The sequence below is a fragment of the Aythya marila genome (genome assembly GCF_965140915.1).
Source record: "Aythya marila genome assembly, chromosome: 3".
In the NCBI taxonomy this organism is placed as follows: domain Eukaryota; kingdom Metazoa; phylum Chordata; class Aves; order Anseriformes; family Anatidae; genus Aythya; species Aythya marila.
Window position 1 is genome coordinate 20,215,997 of NC_139044.1, and position 12,224 is coordinate 20,228,220.

The 12,224-nt window shown below is 38.4% G+C and overlaps 1 protein-coding gene across 10 annotated transcripts in view; it reads right to left on the reverse strand.

Moving 5' to 3' along the window:
• ESRRG (estrogen related receptor gamma) overlaps positions 1-12,224 on the reverse strand; it is a 402,038-nt gene that overhangs the window by 343,811 nt on the left and 46,003 nt on the right. The window contains exon 1 of one of the 10 annotated variants that reach the window (XM_082756550.1): positions 5,499-5,631. The exons of the other annotated variants lie outside the window; for them this stretch is intronic. The gene's annotated coding sequence lies outside the window, so the exon portion shown is untranslated. Of the gene's footprint in view, positions 1-5,498; positions 5,632-12,224 lie in introns of those variants that run through there. 10 annotated transcript variants of the gene reach the window in all.

Here is a 12,224-nt window from a genome sequence, read left to right on the forward strand (position 1 = left end):
ACTGATTTAAAGCTGTTCTGAGAACTTGATTATTAACAAATCACTTCCTGAAATTGTTATGACAAGATTCACATATGCAAATGGCAAGCTGCTCATATGTACACAGCTAGCAGAAGAAATTAATACAAAGATTCCCAGATTTATTTATGGTTATTTCCTATTGCACTTTACTGTAAATTAGCCTCTAAAAATATTCAAAGAAATGGGAGAAATCCAGACACAGCTTTGACATATGGTGACATGCAAACACACAGGCCATAAGTGCTCAACATGCCTTCTCCCACCTCCCTACAGAAGAGGGTCTACCGGTGTCTTCTGGCATCAGAGGACACAAAACCATCACAGTAGTTCCCAAACTGTGAATTTTGTCTGCACACCAAGTAGGAGGTAGAACTACCCCAGGAATAGATCAGATGAGAGGCTTGTAGGAAGATACTTCATACTTTAAACACGGTGTATGGTGGAGCAGGAGAAATAAATATTTTTTAAACTTCAAGGCTTAAATTCAATTCTAATAATGAAATATTAGAATGAGACCATGTAGAAAGAAGATTATCCCATATCTGCCCATTGTGAGGCTTTTACAACTTTCCTTGAGACATCCAGGATTGGTCATGGCTAGAGACAGAGCATGACATTAAAAGAATCAGAGGAATGATTCATCTCATACTTTTTACATTTCTGTTTAAACAACTAAGACACAAACTGAAGACAAAGAGGCTAATTTTCTTGAAGGGAGCAGACCTGTAAATAAGTGAAATGTCCATCACTTGGAACCAGACTGTATGTACAGCAACCCTGACAAGGCAAATGCATCTCGTTGCAGCTGCCCTCCTTCTCCTCAACACCTTATACTATTTTTTATACTGTTTGTAATTTCACTGTAATATCCTCAGGGCAGCAACCACTCCACATTTACACATGAATTAGAACAACACCTTGCACAATGGCATACCAGTCCTGATTGGACTTGGACTGCTCCTGGGAATGCTACCAGAGTGCTACTATAAAAAGAGCTTATAAATGTATATAGTACAGCAAAGTAACACACACACAGCTTTTATCACAGTTAACATCACTGGAGTGTTAACTCTTTATTTTCCCAATAAAATTGCAGATGGTTTCATGTATTTCTAAGCTCCAAGATGGCTGCAGGAGCTAAGCGCCGGGATACCTTCACCAGCATAATCCGTGTAGTTTACTCTGGATGTCTGTATATAATGTATAATAAAATGAAAGAAATATTGTGGATTCTCATTACAGACATAGAGGCATAAGGGTGAATCTCAGTTAGGATTTGCATGATCTAACCATGAGCTGGGGGCATTCAGGCTCAGGAATCAAAGGAACCCCACGTAAGCGGCAGTCACATCACCTGTGTGCACTGGTTACAGACCCACTGTATCTTAACCTTGTTATCCTAAATTCCCTTCTAATTTCCATTCTTCTTTGTGAGAGGCTTTTGACTTTTGAGCTAGTATTTTAATATATTCTGGAATTTGAAATTTTGCACATAATAAACTAGTTATTTTCTGGTACTTCAGACATAAACAACACCAATACATAACTTTAACTTCATCTGGTATTCAGTTATTTTATTTTTAATTGACAAATTAATAAATAAACAGATGTAAATATCTTTATCAACATATTTCCATTTTTCCTAACAATTCCAACTTGTAAATTACTTTGTATGACTTTTTTTCCTGAATGATTATGAATGACCAATGTGGTTTACACAGATCAAAAGGGAAAAGGAGTGGGTGCAGGTAAGCTGGCAAATCAATGATTTGAGCATATGTGTAAACTCAGGCATCTGAGCCACCTCTGAGGTCAAATTCTATGTTGGAGTCATTCATTCCAATATATAGTATCTAGAAAAAAAATGAAAAAATGGCCAAAATGTAAAATATTTTAAACAAATCTTATTTGGAATAGAATGGCCACATTATGCCTGTATTCTGTGTTTGTATGACAACAAAACTCCACCTTAAACATCTACTGTACAGACTACAGCTGTTAGCAGACATACTGATCTATCTCTCTCTAAAAATAAAAGAAAATATACAAATAACTTTTTGTTGACTACCTGTTGCTGGACTTCTTATTCATTTGACTAAAAATCCCACAGAATCAAGAACTATGGAAAATCTAGATCCATAATTTCTTTTTCTCTTATCCTGGTTCATAGCATTGCAGAGTCTTCATGTGCTTTACCATATAACCGTACACTAAACATAAGTTGTTGTCCATGACACAAACATGGTTTCTGTCTCATGGAAACATGACCCTCCTTTTTTTGGAGTTTCTCAGTCTGAGCCCTTCAGCTTCTCCAAGAACTGCCTGCTGCCTGTGACTTATCCCTCTTCTGCCCAATGCACCCAGGCCTCTAACCAAAGCAAGCTCTAACCAATGCCATGCTTCCACTCCAGAGGAAAAATCATTCAGGAATGATCTTCTTACTTCTATGAAGATAGTGAGATACGGTGGTCTATATAAAATAGGCTATTGACAACCCTGCATGTACTCAGTCATAGTCAGATACGTGACAAAGTCCAATTAAATCCTATTAGGGAATAATACAAATGACAGAGCTTAAAGAATACAGTTAGCTCCTAATTAAACAGCCCATAAATCTGTTCAGAACTGGCAGAATTTATCACCAGAACAGGAATCTCAAGACCTTACACGGTCTCATTTTAACAGACCTGTTGTCCACTGAACCACCAACTCCGTTGCTTACAGATGAGGTATATCGCCAATATAAGTACTATTAAAAGATGACTATGCACTGAGCTTTCCTGAAATTGTATAACATTTGAATGGTATAACACATACTCTTACTTGTTCACTGCAGTCTGATTCAAAGTGCTATAAATATGTTTGCCCTTTCTGCTAAGCCCGCCTAAGGGATTAGCAACCCCCCAAAAGTTCAGTTGAATATTAACTGCATTAACTTTGCAGGCTGTAACATACTGTTACACTCAAACAGCCTACGGTGCAGTATGGATGACTTGCTTAATAAAAAATGTTTTCATGCAAAGCCTTATTGCTAGAAAAAAGAATCTGCTCTGTCAAAGGGGCCGACCTCTTCCATTTAACTTCATAAAGCAAATACAAGGGAGATCTTTACAATGATGGCCAGAGAAATGCTTATCATTTTGTCTGTCAAACTAGATGGACTTCTCTTGGCAATACAGCACCAGCTCCACTCTATGTTAGGAATTAAGTCAGTTCACCATGAAAATCCCGTGAAATACAGTAGGAAAGTGTCATCTACTGTAGTAGCATAAAGTTAAAAACTAGAAAAGAAGTATGATGGCTTGCTAACTTATTTTCCTAAGTAATGCTTTGCATGTCAACTCCCATAAAAAGCACATACGCCAGAAGATTTTCCAGTCTGAAGTTGCACAGCAATGAAGACAAATAAAAGGAACAGGAACTATTTAAGAGTTTGAAAAGGTAGAGTTGATAGGAGTATAAAAGTGAGCTAACTTAATAGCTAATGCTAAAAGTCAAGGAAGAACAGGTTCTTAAACCTCCGAAGTAAAAAGCTCATGGTTGAAGAAGTAACTGACAGTATCTGATAAAAAGATTATGAAAGGGAATTAGAAAGAGGAATATGAGAATAACTGGAACATGACTCTGTAGGTTACATGAAATAAAGTAAGACCAGTAAGGTTGCTCAAGGTATCCAATAAGTTGTTAAAATACTTCTAATAATAATAATAAAAAAGCAGTAATACAAAAACGTAGAATGATGATTATCTACTGAAAATGGAAATTACACAATATATTTTTTGTGTTTTATTATAATATGAAACTTTCACTTCATTGCTATTGGAAAACACAACCCTTAAAAAGACCTTGACACCCAACACCACAACAAAGCCTTTCTCATTCAGCCTTAAAGAATCACGTGTGTTTCAACTTGCAAAAATGCACTCTCCCAAACAAAGAGTCTTGGGTGTAACTAGAATCAAAATCGAAATTTTAAGAATTAGAAACCATATGTCTTCATAATGCTGTAGACTTACTTGCTTTTGCCATTCACCATCACCATTTTGTTGTCTAGAAATGGAGACCAACAATAGATGTTGGTAATTATGCAGAAACTTAAACTGCAGAGAGCCTCAGACCACAACATTAAACTGGAATTAAAGCTTTAGAGGAAAAGATAAATGTCTCACTCCCTGCAATCCACTCCCTCCCTCCCCACACAACACACGCACACTGCACACCTGCTACCCACCGGCCAGATGGGACTGAATTCTCCTGAATCAGATCTTGGATTTTTTAAGCTCAGCTTGAGTTCAATTGGATTTCAAGACATCAAAATATATTATTATCTCACACATAAAAATTACAGTGGTGTCTGGAATCTCCTGGTTTCAGTGTTGTTTTCACAATTAGATATGTATTAAAGTGGGATTATTGACCCAAATGTACCAATACAAATAAGTAAAATTAAGCTTTGCAACATTTAATTTGATTACATACACACATCTGATGTATGAAAAATAGACAAAAAGCTGATTTTATACCATCAGCATGCTAAGCACTATTGGAAATTTAACTAACCTGTAGTAACCAGCTCTCTTTTTAAAAAGTCCATAAAGGCAATTTTAGCATCCCAAACTCACTTAAACATTGTAGGAACTGGCCCTTAATGCACAGGTATCATAAAATATTAACACATGTTAAGGAAACATTGGGAAGCATTATATTCCTAGAGAATTTGCTAAGCTTGCACAATGTATCATTTATCATCAATAATGTTTCTTTGGTTAAGAGACCTCTATCCCGCTCTTCAGGAGGAGGTCTTTCACCCTTACTCCAGCAGCACAGATCCCCTGAGTCCCTGTTTCCTGCATTTTAGCTTGCTCCTTGCAACTGGTGAAGTCACATTTTTAATTGGGACCAGCCTCTGAATGAGGTTTCCTCTACCTTCTCCATTGGCCCTGAAACCAACTTGAGACTTCCAGGGGGTTAATAAGTTACAGGCTAGCAGCAGGACATTCTCCGCAGAGACTATGGACATCTGGAAGCTGCTCCTGGTGGTATGAAGCCAGAGTTGGCACCTGGCAAGCTTCAAGACACAGAAATGCGAGTCCTGTTTGCTTGGCCAGCCTTGGACTGACCTTTAGTCGTCACGGAGAACAGGAGCTTTGTTAGTGAGCAGCGAGTTCTGGTCTACACATTTTTTTAAATTGATTATTTTATTGATGTAAAGTGCCCAGGTGCCCTCATGACAGTCACTAATATAGATTTTGAAAATAAAATTAATTAAGGGCCAGTCTGGACCACCTTTACTGTCATCACATAGTACCCTTTTCTACAAGTAACAATGCTATCAACCAGCAAGAACAAGTATAGCGTTTGTGGAGTATTTCATTACATCTCAAAACACTTTGCTAGGGAGGTCAAGATCGTCGTCACCTATCTACATGCGCGCACACACACACAACCCTCCCCACATTCTCCCTCTTCTCTCCTACCTTCCAAAAGGAAACCTCAAGCTCAGAAAACTCAACTGACGCCAGTCTGCACAGGAACGCCAGCTCTGTCACCCGAGCGGCCGCACCAGGCTCTGTCCCTCCCGACCACCGCTAGAGCATGGCACGGTGCAAGTCTGAGCAGGAGCAGAGCAGTCTGGCATGCAGGCTAATCTGAATTACACTCATCCAGCCCTTGAAATGGTTCCTCATTAGCTGTGGGTTAATGGAGTCCCAATGAGTAGTGTTATTTTCATCCCCTGCCTACTGAACACAAAATTCATTTGCAAATATCCTGTAAAATACTGCAAAGCAAGCCAAAGAGATATGACAACATAAGAGGCATACTATTTATGGAATGCACTTACCGTCATTTAGAAAAGGAAGCTGACATGAGCAACAGCCTAAATTTAGCAGCACATTTAGTTTTTATTCACTAGTCACAATGACAACATTTTAGAAGGATACCGCACACCTTGTGCACCAAAAGGCTCTGCTGAAATCAAGACAGACTTTGATCTGAAAGGAATTCAGGATCAGCTCCTTAATGAATCCAACACTGAGTTAAATTAAGGCAATCACCATCTTGACTTTCTATTCCAAGTAGATATAAAATTACATTGATTGCAGGAAATGGTGGCATTCAAACAATATTGCAATGGCCAAAGCCTGAAAGCTAAATTCATTGTCGAGCTAAACTAGGCTTTCAGAGGGTACCATTTGATTTGAGAGAAAAAAGCATCTACAAACCACATATTTTCAATTAATAGTTTAAAAGGCAAAGAGTAAAAAAGGAAAAACACTGGTCAATATGCCACATGCCCCTCAAACAAAGTCTGTGCATGGAGATGTATATACTGTGTGTATATATACACAGGGGTGGATGCATGCATGTGTTTTTGTTGTTTGTTTTTTTTCAAGGAAGGCAGTACCAGAATGGCCACATTAGAGATCCAGAAAGACACAATGTATTTTGCACCAATCTGAGAATGCTTTTTTATCCATGCAATCTTTAATTCAAAAGTAATTTCAAATCAACAGCGCTCAAAGTTAAATCTAGTTCTCTTGAAAACTCAGAAAAAGAATTAATTCGAAGCCTTACCTTTGGCACCTTAAAGACTTTTGGCCACGACTTACCTGTATAAATAGAAAGAACTAATTTACTACAGAAATGCCCATGGGCAAACATGTTCTGGCTAATGAAGTGTTCAGCTTTTGCATGATTAACCAGCTGGTGGGGGTGGTGTAAAAATCACAGGGCATAAAATAATAAGAAAAATTGATTAGCAGCTCTCTTTTAAAGAACTCTGAGAAATATTTCCTTATTTTTGCTCAGCAACTTAGAAAGTGGTTGTACAGAAAGACAGATTCAAATGACTTACCAAGCAGACAGGCAGAAGCTGCATCAGGCACTCACTCCTTCAATCCTTACATCGCAGAGATGTTCAAGGGAAAAGCAAGATACCAAACAGCACTGTGGCTGGATTACTTACACAACAGGTCTTGCTGCTTGTCATAAAGGCAATTTTCTACTAAATTGCGAAAGACATTATATAAAGTTAAAAACTATGACTATAGTTTGAGTCAGTTCGGTTTCTTTCCCGGTGCTCTGTTTTTGAGCACCTTAGCTGGCTACAACTACTCTAGTGAGCCAATTTAAGAAGCACGTCCAGATGAGCCAAGGTTCATACACTACTCAGAAATGGTACACATATTTCAGTGATGCTTTGTAAAGAAGATGGGGTTTGCGCTCACCAGGGACAAAAATCCCCTTGCCCTTCCCATCCTGTAAAAGGGGTTTCTTACAAGCTCACGTGCTCTGTCCACAAAATAGGTCCTAATTAGTATACAAATACTTTGTAGACGGGTCACGAAAATAAATTTATCATTAACTGTCCCCTAAACCAAGGCAGGTTATTCTGAAGCAGTTTCACTTCATACACATTTGACCTATGTCCCTTCAGCTGAAGTACTGGATGTAATAGTCTCTTTAAGAATGAAGAATACATATTTTTATGGCATGGTATTACTTCAGAAATATCAAACAGCTTCTTAAAGAAAACTTCTTCACCAGTAATAAAACAAGATGCTGTAAAAAGCTAAGTTACTGATTATTTTCAGTAGGCCATAGTGATAGTCACAATTTTCTTTACCTTTTCTTCTCCTATTGAAAATGCATTTTTCACATCTATTTATGGGCTTTGAAAAAATGGTTTACAGCTGCGTACTATGGGAAAAGTGGATAAAGAATCTACATCTCTGGGTCTGCAGTGCATTCCAGCTTTGGGGACAGAGCCATAACTTCGATGCTGGGACTTCATGGTCTGGGAAACAACATCAACACCCTTTGGCACTACACAAGCAGTTGCCTTACATCCATGGCCAATTTCCAACCACAGCCAGATACTGCCTTCTGGAGCTTCCTCTCCTTACAGTTTGATGGTAAATGGTACACCTTCATATACCCAGGTACCTGGATATGAGCTGTTCTCCAAGTCACGCTGCTGTATTATGCATACCATGACTCAAGCTATTCAATTACACCACGTAGTTCTCTGGAGAACCAATTTTACCTGAAATGAGAGTTACTGTGAGAAGAACCAAAGCAGAACTCTGAAGCCCTTTTTCTTTCTTTACACAACTCCTCCATTTATCTTAATTACCACTTTCTGCGGAATACAATATCCCTTTAAATACACCAAAAGAGAGTTGTTTCTGGCTGTTTCCCTACAGGAGCCAGGCAGATTATCCCACGAACTGATCCTTCATGTATGCACCACACACTCCAGTTCATCCGAAGGTTCATACCAAAGAATTGGTCAGGCTTGCACAGATCAGATAGCTCCATAAGTACCCCACAGAGGTCTTCCTTTCTTATCACATCAGTCTGACAATGCTTGTGAGTAATTTCATGGTCAGTTGAGACTTCAGACAAAGAAGTTTTTGCATGTTTTTGAGGCTTTGCTGGATAGGTGGATCTTTTCACACTTGCGTGGTTCTTGCTTTTGAGCCTCCCCTAACCTTTTGAAAACATTTCTACATATTAACACTTTGGTGAATGGGCATAGAGCTGACACAACCAAACAAAAATAGAGGAAAACTGATAACACTGGCATGAAGCAACATTACCCTCAGTGCATCACTTTGGAAAGTGCTATCTCCAGGTAGAATTCACAGTAAAATGTAAGTTTCTAGTTAGGTGAGGAGTGGTTTTAAATTCTACTTGATTCTAATTTCTATGGTCATATTTGAATCATTAGCAATTTTGCAAGTGTCTGGTATTTTTAACTGTCATCAGCAGGGACCCTGACAGCACTGGGGTTTGTAAACTGTGTTTGAAGCTATTTTCAAATATGGTTACAATCTAATATGACTGCAAAGTGATTTATTGATTGCATTCATACTTGCTAAGAAATTATGCTGAGGACTATGTAAGTAACATCATAACTTCAGCTATTTACAGCTGAAATTAAAGTAAATTAAAAAAAAAAAAAAGTCTGTTTGCTATAAAAAGTGAATGTTTGTTAAAATCACATTGCCTTATAGGATATCAGAAAAACAGTTACAAGGCACAACTGTTTTACAGATGGAAAAAGCTAAAAAAGATTATTCTTCAGACCTATACATTGCAGTCAAAATGCTTACTTTAATTGTCTGTTTATTTACTTGTAAGCAATTGCTTTGGAACAGCCCCCCAGTGAGTATAAGCTGTGTGCTCCGCAGAGGGGTCAAGCACAAAATCTAGGCTGCAGACTTCAGATTTAACTTCAAAGACCATGCCTACCCAAAGGTATTCCAATGCCTTCTTCCACTTGCATCAACTCTCAGTGAAACTGAGAGAGAGTAAGCACCTCTGAGGGCATAATCCTTTGACACTGATATATATTCCTCATTGGAATCTGTACTTTTGGGAAAACAAAAGAGCAGAAACCAGAAAAAAAAAACATTTTCCTCTGTGGCCTCGTAATCCTCCCCTGTACCTGCAGTTTCTCTAAGATCGACCATGGTTCCCAGTAGAGGACAAAACTGCCAAACAGGCTGGTCTAATTAACCAGAGTTTTACCTACTAATTAGTAACAACAAGAGCATAAAGCAATCAATAGGACACCTTATGCCACTACCGCTCAAGTCTACTTAGCCTACCACTGGCACTGCCATATCCTTGAAGCGTATTTGCAGTGTTCTTCCTGCCACCCTCCCACACAGCATGAAATTTTAGTGAGGATAAGCTTTTCTACTATACTAGAAATTAATAAGTAACACTGTTAACCTATGTGATGCAGCTAAAATTGGGTGTAAAGAGTATAATGAGGAGCCACAGAACTTTTTAATAGAACATTTTGGCTACCACTTGGATTTAATGCTAATTCCATATATATTCCAATGAGTAACAGAGAATTCACCTATTGCAAAGAAGTTGCATCCAGACTTGTATAACACACATCCCACTCAAGCTCAAAGGTAACCATGTTCTTTTGCTTCGCTGCATGTTCATATGTTTAGCAACTTATTTCTAACTTCATATGAAAAAACAACCAACTCAACGATGTATCCTGAAGTCATTTTAAACTCGTTCTGAATAACTTCTGAAGGACAGCTGGCAAAAAAAAGCAGTATGTTTAAAGAAGAGAAAAAAAAAAAAAAAAAAAAAAAAAAACAGAAAATCTGTACACCATCTTCTCCAATATAAAGACCAAACTGCTAAAATTAGTTACTGGAATTTCTCCTTTGCATGCCAGCTTCATTCGAGTCTTGTTCCAAATGACCACTAACCACCAATCCTCCTGACTTTGAAATAATCCACAAGGCATTATTAAGACCTATTTGCATGCAACCCCCTCTCAAAAGATTGCATATTTGCAATCCTATTTTAAAAAACCTGCTTTTGTTCCAGTGTCCTGAAACTGACTGTATGAACACAAAGAACTCAGATGCCCTCTCAACCCCCACTGGAAGTGACAAGTGAGTCCTTCTAAAATTGCAGACACTCACTGTCAAGTGCAGGTGTTTGTAAACAAGTTTGGAAATGTTTCTAATTATAAACCATAGGAGTTAAAATTAGAAGTCCAATCCGCTGGCTTTAAAAAAAGAACTTCCAAAAGGGTTCATCTAAATGAGAGCAACCAGTGATGTTTAATTTAGTTGCAAGAGCAGAATTTCTATGCAGAATGACATAGTGCTCTTCAAACTTTCCACTATGAGTTACAGTACATTTCTTAAAAAAAAAAAAAAAGGATTTTGATAAGAATTTTAATTCTGATTTGCTGTCATACTATGATAGTATATATTTGAATGCACAATCTAAAAATACCCTATTCACAGTTCTCCTGCATTTAATATAATTAAAAAGAAGAAAAAGAAGTGTTCTTAAAAATTCTTAATCTGTCTTGACTGCCAGCATGAAAGTTCAGCTTTTTATGGGAACTTCCCACATTGACCTTCCGAGAAGTCCGACCAGGTAACTCTGCTTAAAGGAGCCATACTTTTCTGGCTGAAGTTCTTCCTGATGAATTCACCAACTGCAACATGAGGCTCACACTGCCCTGGCCCAAACTGCCAAGGGATGAAGCTGGGGAGGGCAAAAGGTATCAGAGCTGATGCAGATCTCAGGATGCTGCCACCAAACTGGTGGTGTCCTAGGAGCTTTCACTCCTCTGGTACAAAGATAAAAAATGCAGTTCCAAGAAGCCATGTATTATTTCACAGAATACTACTACCCAACTCTTCCTTCTTCCTTTCCTTTCCAGTATTCCCTGTGTAAAAAATAATACCAATTCCCGCATTTTTTCCAAATAGCATTTTGCAACTCGCTGCCTTTAACAACCATGACCTTACCAGTTTAGTGCCTACCTTGTAGTTAGAAAGTGTGTGCTGGGTCAGTATGGGAACACCAACACGCTTTCACATGGGGAGCTTTGCAACCTGTGTTTCCTTTGCTTCAAGCCATGGATATAACGTGGAATTAATTACCGCTTGAACCAAATGATACCAATAACAGCCTATTATTGACATGAGGACAGGATGGAGAAGTCCAGTTCTCCGTTTCAGTGGAGGGACCACAGAAGTGGGAGCAGAGTGAGGGCACATCTCCCCTACTTCTGACAACAGCTGGTGGTCGCTCCCCCTCTTTTCCTGGGCTTGGGTAACTTGTCCTCCCCTCTCCTGGCTGGTGCAGTGCGAGCTCCCCCTCCTGTCCCAGCCAAACCTGTGGCAGACTTTGTTCTACTGGAAGTGTTGCCCGACTGAAGAGAGCAGGTTCAAAGGCAGCAACAGGCAGCTGGGTTTCCTGCTAGAAACTGGCACCAAAATTAATTCCCCGAGGGTGAAATATTAGAATCATAATACCTATGTAAATGCATTTATTAAACATAGCTATACGTGCATATGCCCAGATTTGGCACATACATGTATATACTAAATATATTGTGTATATACCTACACGCATATATGCATAGATACATCAATGAAAATCTTTAATGCTAGTAATCTTGTTGCTATTTTAACTCAAATTAAGTACAAAAGCCATTAGTTTCTTCAAGCCCATCTAATTCCTGAAGCATCTAAGCTTCTGCATGTACCTGTTCCGTGTTCAGCTGGATGAGCATTTCTTTTTTCCTACATGAATAGATATCGGAGCTGTGTTTGCAAATTTTGAAAAAAAAAAAAAAAAAAAGGCTTTTCATTAGGTATATAAATATTTTAATTAACAAAATGCATGTATTTAGGAGA